We start from the raw sequence: 9,858 nt of genomic DNA, 5'->3' as shown, positions 1-9,858 counted from the left end.
AAATCAATATTTGGTGGAATAACCTGGAGGTTTTCAACAGGGTTCAATGTCGCTTATTTTTTTCTAGAGCTGTATGGTGAATTTTTAAAACAGTTTCAGTCTTAAATAATGCTGCTGATCCTATTGTAATTCTTAATCCTTTGAAGCCGTTTTACAGATCTTTTACCAACAGTGTAAGTAACTGTGAGATGCATGTGTTACCACCATCCCAGTTGTTAGTATTATGGTGTATAATTGTTAACTGTGTCCGTTGCAGCTCATTATGCATATCATCTTAACATCATGCAAAAGGTTGTTGGAATCCATTATATGTGAGTCAGCTGCACAGAGGGTGTTTCAATGTTGAGACTGAAACTCTGGGGTTTTTTTGTCTCTTGATTATAGTGAAAGAATACATTTTAAATTCTAACCTAATTGATAATTAATCTAATCTACCAGCAATGTGATTGAAACAGATCATTAATGCTAACATTATGTGTAGGCACTTGCCCACAGTGGTGCTCTAACTGCAGGCGATCTATCTCTCCATCTGTATTCTGACAGTCCAAGGGAGTGTAAGTGACATTTTAATGAGGCCTAATTTACGATGCAAAGTTCAAAACTCTGTTTGGTTTAAATGGACATATAAAACACAGCAGCACTGAGCAACCAGTTTTAAAAAAAGCAAAAACAAAACAATAGGATCAAATTTAAAATATATGGAGACAAACACATTTTGAAAAGGTAAGCCTCAATAAATGAGTGCTGGTGTGGAAAAGCATCAAAATTCAATTTCTGATTATATCTTTCAAAAAAGGATTTGATTGGAGTAAAATTAAAGGTAAACTTTATACAAGTGCCTATCGCTCTTTAATAAGTTTCTGCAGAAAACTTTAGCTGTGCATCATTAATATTTTACACAATGAAAAAACAGATATAACCCCATCAGAAAATACAATGAATTTTACAGTGCATAAAACAGAAAAAATATCAATTGCCTTTAGTTGTCATTAACGCACAGACAAAAATATGAATCTGAATATACAGCTATTGTTTCTGATCTCTTCATGAGAAATAAAACGAACTCGATCTCCAAGGCAAGCCCCAGCTAACTATTAACGACTCGAGCTAAGCTAATATTTCATCATCACCTCGCCGCCGTGAGAGAGAGATCCTGATGCTATTAGCAGACTAATGGCTAAATGTTCTGGCACCGCTAGAGAGGATACAGCCACTGACACACTTGGCATCTGTTAGCTCGTTTAGCACGGACATAAATGAGTCTGTGAAGAAAAGACATGAAGATTGGGAACATCAGTGACCCCTTACATACTATATATATCAGTAAATATATGCACACACACACACACACACGCGCACACGCACACACACACACACACGCGCACACGCACACACGCAGACACGGGCATGGTGACCCCTACACATCTGATGAGATGGGAGCTGATATGCGAGTTAGTGGGAACCACATTTGTAAAAAGCGATAGCCAATTACAGCAGTGCGAACTGGGGGGATAATAGCCTGCCTGTCAGGGTCTGTGTGCAGTATATGTAAGCGTTCGCATGTGTGTGTGTCTGTGCCTGAGCATGCAGTACCCAAGGGTGAGTATTGGGGTCCTATTCTCATCTATTTGCTCTATATCTCCATACCTTAGATATTAATTTCATAGCAGAGCTGCAGCGCGGGCCCTGGGTCGTTAGTGTGATTCATCAGGGGTTCGTCCACAACGTGCTTAAAAAAGATGGAAGACAAAGACTAGTCTGAGAAAATGGGAAGAATATTTCTGTGAGATTTCAGAAATGTGTTACATTTGAGGGAGTTTTTTACCCCTAACACTCGGGATATGAACATTTTTTTTTAAATAAAATAATTATAAGAAGCATTTACAACAACTGTGCAACACGCAGTCATAGGAAAGAGGAATATAATTTACAGTTTAAATAATATATACGTTAGAGAAAAAATTTGAATCAACCTTCAAGCGTATAAAACTACACAACAGATTCCAGATCATCATTTGTTAAACCACATGGTAAAAGCTGTGTTGGAAAAAAAACGTAAGTATTCCCTATTAGTCAGTCACTCATAAAAAATAAAACTTGAAGTCTTCAGATCCACCAAGACCCAACTTTGCAGCCATCTTTACAGGGAAAGGCTTTCTGTTTGCAACTCTTCAGAACAAATCGTACTTGTGAATTTTGACATGGTGACAGAGAACAATCTTTTTCATTGTTGATGTTTTTCTCTCTTGGCATTGTGTTAACACACATCTGTAAACATTGCTGTGTGCTTCCAATCGTACTAGAATTATTTATAAAAACTGGTGGACCATTGTCCTCCTTACAACCTGAAATGGAACTGCATGGATCTGAGAGGGGGTGTACTTTCTTTTTCCATGACTGCATGTGTCACATTATCCCATATACTGTATTTGTCAGAGCACTCCTACAAAAGTCATGGATCACTGAATCTACATGAACCTCCAGGAGGCATCGGGAAGGAAGCAGAACAGGGGGAAACGGCAACGATAGAGACACAGTTGGAGAGCTCACATAACGCTTTCTTGTCCTGTACTTTCCACAGACACATGATCTCCTCAAGGACTTGGCCCTGTCAGCCCCAGCAGCCAGCCATCTGAAACAGAGGAATGATAGACTATCAGAGAAAGGGAAACTGTTCAAGGGAATTGTGTGGATTTAGTGGTCTAGTGCTGACACATGGCTTTGAGCATGGTAGAAAAGCACTTTAACTCTTGAGTGCTTTTATCGCATGCACACACTCCATAAAACGTGGGTTTATGTCGTCAGATGGCTCAGACGTACAGCAACACACACACACACACACACACACACATGCACACGCACACACACGCACACACACACACACACACACACACACGCGCACACGCACACACACACACACACACACACACACACACACACATGTGCATTGCACTACCTCAGAAGGGAGAATGGCTTTAAAAGTGAACCAACTAATATTTTATGCTATGTAGCAGCCTTGCATTTAGTAAAAGTGTCCCTTCATAAAACAAATGCAGATTGAAGAAATGACCTAACTCAGTTTTTTATCTGCAGTTGAAGTCTTTATTATGTAAACATATTTTAATAGTGAGGTGTTAGCCAGTACCAGTATTTACAGATGCATTCTGCCTCTTGCATTTATATTATTATGATAAAATCAAATAGAAAAACAGTCTCCATATCAGCGCTTCTTTATGTAGATTTTAAGGCCCCGCTGTCCTTCCTGCTTTAGATATGTCTCTGTCTCATTAAATGCAGTCATCTGAAAGTGGTGTGACTGAATCAAGTGCTGGAGAAACATGTTAATTATCTATTTATTCGAGTCAGGTGCACGGCAGCAGGGAAACACCTAAAACATGCAGTACGGTGAGACACGACAGTAAGGATTCACATCTATAGCATGAATTATGTATAAAACATAAGAAAATGGTCCCGTGTCAAACAAAACCTGTAAGAACAAGTGGAAAATGGTGCTGAGGTAAGAAGAATTAAACTTTTTGATCAACATGCAAAATGCTGTGCGTGACAGTGACAGCACACTGAACACACAACCCCCACATTAACACAATAGAAACAATATCACACTGTGGAGATGCTTCTCTTTAGTAAGGCCACAAAGCTGGTCAGAGGTGAAGGGACGACGGAAAGAGCTACAACTGAGCTCAAACTATTAGTAAAATTACTTTAATTTGACCAAGACAATGAGACAAGCATCACACAAAAGAGAATAAAGTATCTAAATTATTTATATCCTTTTCCATAAACAATGGAAAAATCATGTTTGGCATAATAGTCTGTTTTGTAATTCCTGAATAGCTTTTTGCTTTATTTCATTGGAGACAGCGTCAGGTCTGGTAACTTTAAAACAATTATTTCTTTGGATCAAAAGAAAGACGTAGGAAAAGCCAAAGATTACTGCAGATCTAAAACGACCAGGGGTATGAATGATTCTGGGCTTTACTGTAAATGCGAATTACACTCAAAATATGACAGTAAAACACGGTGGTGCAGCATCATGCTGTGAGGATGCTTTTATGTAGCAGGTAAGTTGGTTAGAGCTGACGGGAAGGTGGATGGAGATAAATTCAGGGCAATCTTTAAAGTCAGAAAGTTGGATGCTTGGAGCCTGGAGAGGAGCTTCGTCTGTGGACGAATACAGAAAATATGATGGAGAGTGATGGAACGGCTCACCTCAAAGAACATTTATGGAGGATATGGCAGCCTAGTCAAAGTCCACACTTACATTCAATTAAAAATGTGCCTTTTGAGTTGATTTTAGCAGACTGTCAAACCTACTAAAATCGATTCATTTAGCAGAGAAGAGTGTAAAAATGTCAGTGATTAGTAAAAATTTCAGACTCATTTTGAAGCCATTTGTTCCTGTTTGCATCCGTTTTACTTTGTGACAGTGAAGAAAACGGCCTTTTCACCTCCATTGTCAATATCTCAAAATGTTGTCAACCTATTTGTTACCAAGCCTCTTTTTGTACTTTACAGAAATACTAAACAGTGGCTTTAATACTGAAAACAAACGGGAAAGCCAAAGTGTGTCCTATGCGATATTCCCTTCTCTCCTATTCATCTCTGTAATAGAGATGCAAGGTTTGTAATGCTCGCTGGGAGCCAAGCATGAGATTGAGGATTTCTCACACACCATGCATTATTCATACCCCAGAGCAACAGAGTGTGTAAGATGAGAATTACACAGCATGAAGAGAACAGGGGAGAGGGGATGGAGGGGAGGAGAGGGGGAGAAAGAGAGGAAGGAGAGAAAAGAATAGGTGAGACACAGCATGGGGAAGAAAAGAGATTAACATGGAGACAAAAAAGATAGATAAATCCATCCATTTCTGGGTTAAGCGCTGCATTGTTTCTGGAGTTTGTGGGCAGTTGGGTGGAGGAAATAAATATGGAATCGAGAACCCAGATTGGCCGACAATTTGCATCTTCTAAATGTGGCTCTTGTGAGTTTTGCTTGTATTCCGAGCACAAACTGAATAGCGAGCAGGAAATTTCAGGGTTCGTGTTCGGCCTTGGTCTCCGTAATGAAAAACAGTGGGAAGTGAGCCAGGGTTGGAATTGATTTGTTTAACAATGGAAATGAAACAAAGTAGGAGGCACGGAGCAAAACAGGAGGCATGCCATCTTCAGCGAAAGCTCGAGACCACGAAATTGTAAGAATAATTTCTGGGCGGTTAAAAAATAAAAAATAAAAGAATAGATTTTATGTTTGTTACTTTGTTATTATTCTCTCAGTCACATATATCAGGCTGTCAAATGGATTCTTGGTGCTTTTTAAAGTTAAACCGTTATATAAAAACAGAGTACTGAACAGTCATGTTTTTTTATTGTAATTATTAAGTCAAACAATAGCAATAAAACTTTAATTCTTCCTCTGATGACCCCATTTGCTTGGTCTGAAAGCCTTTTAGCAGAAGACTAATGTTGTTAGTTTACTCAGTTAATGGAATATTACATTAAATTTTTTTTTCTATTACATACGTGTGCACGGGTGTGTGTAAGAGTGTCTCCACAGATGCAGCGTTAATGACAAGAATGTGATGGTTACTGGCTTTTTAGCTTCCCAGTGATGAAAAGCCAGTATTAATTTGGGCTACAGATTTCATTTGTTCCGAACAGGAAAAACAATATAAATCACTTTTAGCGTGATTAGAGAGAGAGTTAGATTAATCCAGGCCTGATTAGGGCATTATGCCGGCTTGTTATGGACACACAGGGTGACTGACGGTAATTACTGTCTGTAATAGGAGAGCGCACGTTCAGTCAAGCCTCGAGCCGGGCAGTGTGGCTGAATTTATGTGTGCAGTTATATATACTGCATGTGAGGGCATTGCTTGACTTAAATTAGGACTGGAATGAAATAATAAAAAAAAAAAACTGTGACTTGTCTGAAACAAAACTTGTCTGCAAGGCAAAATGGAGATATTGTTAGCTGCATGCCAAAGCAGAGGTGAAAGCAAAAACAGACTTATGGCTTTGTTTATGATTATTGATATACTAAGACAAACATATTCACCTGGATAATAAAAACAGATAGCTGATGTGTTTGGCAAATATTAGCCTGCTGAAAACTGGAGAGGTGCTACATCAGCAAATTGAACCTCAGCGCAGCTGAAAGGCGATTGCAGAGACTGCAGCGTCGAATCCATAAACACGACACACCGTAGACAAAACATGAGCGTAGTTTCCACATATGCAAACACTTGAATTAAATATTGATCATTTATTATAGTTTTCATGTAGCTTTACAATGCAAATTAAACTCCTGAGTCCAATTTTGGGTCAACTTTTCCAAATCAAAGATGAGATCGAGGCATGTTTTCCACAGAGGTCATCCCTAAACACAGCATGAACCACAGACTGTAAAAAAGAATGAATGGACGAACAGGCAAGCAGATAGTAGGAGAGACGGATGGACGGACTGATAGGTGGATATAGAGTAAATAATCAAACACATATCAAAAATTCTCTATGAAGGATGGATTCCTTATCTTTCCAATGAAACAATTAAATTGTGCATTTAAAGAAGTGAGGAGATTCTGCGTGATTTTCAGGTTTATGATTTACTGAGCGTCAGCAAAAATTATTGGGTTTTTAGTCAACGATTATACAGAAAAATAAAACGGTATAATCAAGAGTTTATGATTACTGACACTACGGCATGTTTGCTAATCATTTATTTAAATAAAAAGCAACACAAAGCAAGAAAAGTCAAACAAAGGGAACGTTTGTGGAAAAAGTTGAAAGCAGTTAAACATCTGAAGGAGGTTGACTCCACACCTTCAGTAGCTCAGAAACATTTTTATTTCTAGTCATTTTTTTATAACCAGGATAAAATTGGAATGTATGTAATTGAATTTAAATCTGAATGATCTGATTGAATCGACTTGCAACAATATTTGTTGTAAAATGGTGCTGCATAAGTAAACTGAATACCTGAACCTAGAATATGATGACAAAGATGGCCTGACGGTAAGAGCGCATCTTCTTTTTATAAAACCAGCATAAAAGTTAGACATTTCATATCTTTTCGGCAATGAAGCAGGGAATAAAAAAATTAAAGTCTGGAAAAAAACCCCAATAATTTTCCAGATTTCTGTTTGGCTCAAAGTCCATACTTTTCCACACTGTTTGGGGACCCTGGGCATTAATTCTGAGTTAGATTCAGAAAGGACTCAATCCGCTGCTCTTATCATTATTGCTGGGAATTTCCAGCAGGTGCGAGGCTAAACATCTTTTACAGTTTGGAAGCAGACATAAGGCACCCAATGAGATGTGTCCCATTAAAGGCATGGAAAATAACTAGGCATATTTAGCACCACACTGCACATCTCTCATACGGCTGCACTCCCTCCTCCACACTTCTTTTCCTTTTTCCACTCTCCCTTCATCCTCTTGTCCCTCTCTGCTTTTTTCTTTATAGCAGCACTTGTTCCTTTTCACTACATCGCTGCTTAAAAGAGAAGTTTAACATGCCGTTGGCTCAGCGAGAGCCTCACGTGATTTAAAAAGGCTTAGCAGCCCCCGTTGGCCTCTTTGGGTTGTAAAACAACGGTCTAGAAGCTGATTTTATGAGTGCACGCCTCTGCTCTTTGCATGTTTATGTCAAATATTTGGAACAAATGGCATCCATTGGCTGGAACAACACGGATAAATCAAGTCAATTCGCAGGCAAGGAGAGCGGAGCGGACCGCAGCAAAAGTGGCCCACTTCATGGCTGACGACAGGAGTGCTGCATTATTCAATTAATACCTGAAAGGGTACGTTTTATGCAGTATTTACGAAAGCCTCCACAAGTCACCATGCACAGAAAACACACAAAAACGCTCCCCACACAAACACAAGGGCTTGTGTTTGCATCCTGGGAAAAGACTGGACTCCCCTTCCATTTTGCCAAATCAAATATACAGTGAGAGCAAGCTAAAAGGCACTTTCAATCAGCCACTCTGGGTCTGTCTGTCAATCTGGGAACAACAACAATCTAGCCCACTTGGAGTGGTCTAGTCAACATCCATTCCCCAATAAATTCAATCAGTGATGCTTTGTGTGCGTGCGTGCGTGCGTGCGTGCGTGCGTGCGTGCGTGCGTGCGTGCGTGCGTGCGTGTGTGAGTGTGTGCGCGTGTCCATACGTGTGCATCCGAGAGCAAGTGTTTATGAGAGAAACAAGGTTTCTGACACATTGTTTTAGCACAACAACCACAGCAACAAAATTTAAAGTGACATCTGCATGTATGAAAGAAGTTGAATAGCTGGAGAAAAAGATAGACACATCTGAGTTGGTGGATTTTGCTGTCAACCCAAGCCCTATTCCTCTTTCAAAGTGACAATAAGAATCTCTGGTTCTCTACATAATCTCAGAAAGCTGAGAAGCAGAAGCAACCGGCCCCAGCTAATGACACGGAGGTGGCAGGCTGCACGCTGGAGTGATTGCCTGACTGCCTGAGACCCAAAAGCAGCACGAGCAGGCTCATCATGGCCCCACACTCTCATTATTTGGCCACAAATGGAAATGCAAATCGCTCGCTTTGCTGCGGACGCCTCAAATTTATTAAACTAAAAGGTTTAATTTCCATTTTTTCTCTGCATCAGCTTTATTTATAAATGTCGTGCCCTATGAAGACCCAGTTATTTTCTTCCTCTCCTGCAGGCTCTTAACAAATCTGCTCATTAATATGGAAATGGAGAATCAATTGCTTTTCCACCGACAGAGGGCCGCTTCCCTCGGCGGCGTGTGTAATGTGTTCTGACTGGTCATCAGCGCAAACAATCTTGCGCGCAAACACACAACACATATTGAGCTATGCAGCTTCACAAACCAACATTTTATATATATATATATGTATATATATCTGTATTTCATGCAAGAAAGTGACATGAAAATGCTGGATTGCATCTTACCGCCACAGAATGAGTTGCATACTGAATTTTCCAGCAAGCGCAGGCAGACCAGTGCCAGAACGACACCAGATGTTGCAGCATTAATAACCCATAATATCAAGTGCTGCTCATCGAGCCTTTCAGTGCCCTAAAATAACACTCATAGACCTTAATGAGATCTAATTACACACAAGGTTCTTATCTAGGGCAATGTGGTAATTATTGCATCTGTGACTTTTTGCATTTGGTTGCTGCATCTAACAGTAAACTGTAAAAGTTTTCACACCCCTGAAACTTGCTATTTTGTTATGCCAAAACCACAACATTTCTCATATTTTTTCAGGATTTTATTTATTAGACCAACAAAAAAAATTGTGCATAATTGTGAAGAGGAAGGAAAATTGTACATGGTTTTAAATTTTTACTTATACATAGCATGTATAATGTGAGGTGAGAAAATGTTTTCAGCCATCTTTTACTTTGAAAAACCAAATAACCAACCGTAGTCCGATGTCACCTGATTAGTGGTCCACAGGATTAGGTTATAAAACAATTTGTCAGGGTTTGAGCGACTTATCTAAGCATTGTTCACTCCATTATCTAAAGTGTGTGGCACATCTAAAACATGGCACATACACTGACAAACTGGACAAGGAGACCATTATTAAGAGAACACGTTTCAATATCCACGGCAACTCTGGTAAAGCTGCCAGAGACGGCGCTTTACCACAGCTCATGTGGGAAAAGCTTCCAACAGGACAACAACCCGTCATGCAGCTCATAAATCTGGTAAGATAATTATAAATTATGCAAGATTGTTGAATTGTAATAAGAAAGCCAGAAAAAGTCCTACTGGGATTTTATCATAAGTCATTTAAGGCATACAGAAAATATGTGGAAAGAAGGTGCAGATGAGACCA

The 9,858-nt window shown here is 39.5% G+C and overlaps 1 protein-coding gene across 1 annotated transcript in view; it reads right to left on the bottom strand.

The window, feature by feature from the left end:
* Nucleotides 1–826: 826 nt before the first annotated feature.
* The window catches only part of LOC103470077 (uncharacterized), a 16,741-nt gene continuing 7,709 nt past the window's right edge, over nucleotides 827–9,858 (bottom strand). The window contains exons 3-5 of the mRNA XM_081610757.1: nucleotides 2,551–2,632; nucleotides 1,648–1,729; nucleotides 827–1,262 (exon numbers count right to left, since the gene is read on the bottom strand). The gene's annotated coding sequence lies outside the window, so the exon portion shown is untranslated. The remainder of the gene's footprint in view (nucleotides 1,263–1,647; nucleotides 1,730–2,550; nucleotides 2,633–9,858) is intronic.

The sequence above is a fragment of the Poecilia reticulata genome, chromosome 9, assembly GCF_904066995.2.
Source record: "Poecilia reticulata chromosome 9, P_reticulata-male-v2, whole genome shotgun sequence".
NCBI lineage: Eukaryota > Metazoa > Chordata > Actinopteri > Cyprinodontiformes > Poeciliidae > Poecilia > Poecilia reticulata.
Note: the sequence above shows the minus strand (reverse complement) of the source record. Positions and strands in the feature narration are given on the sequence as shown.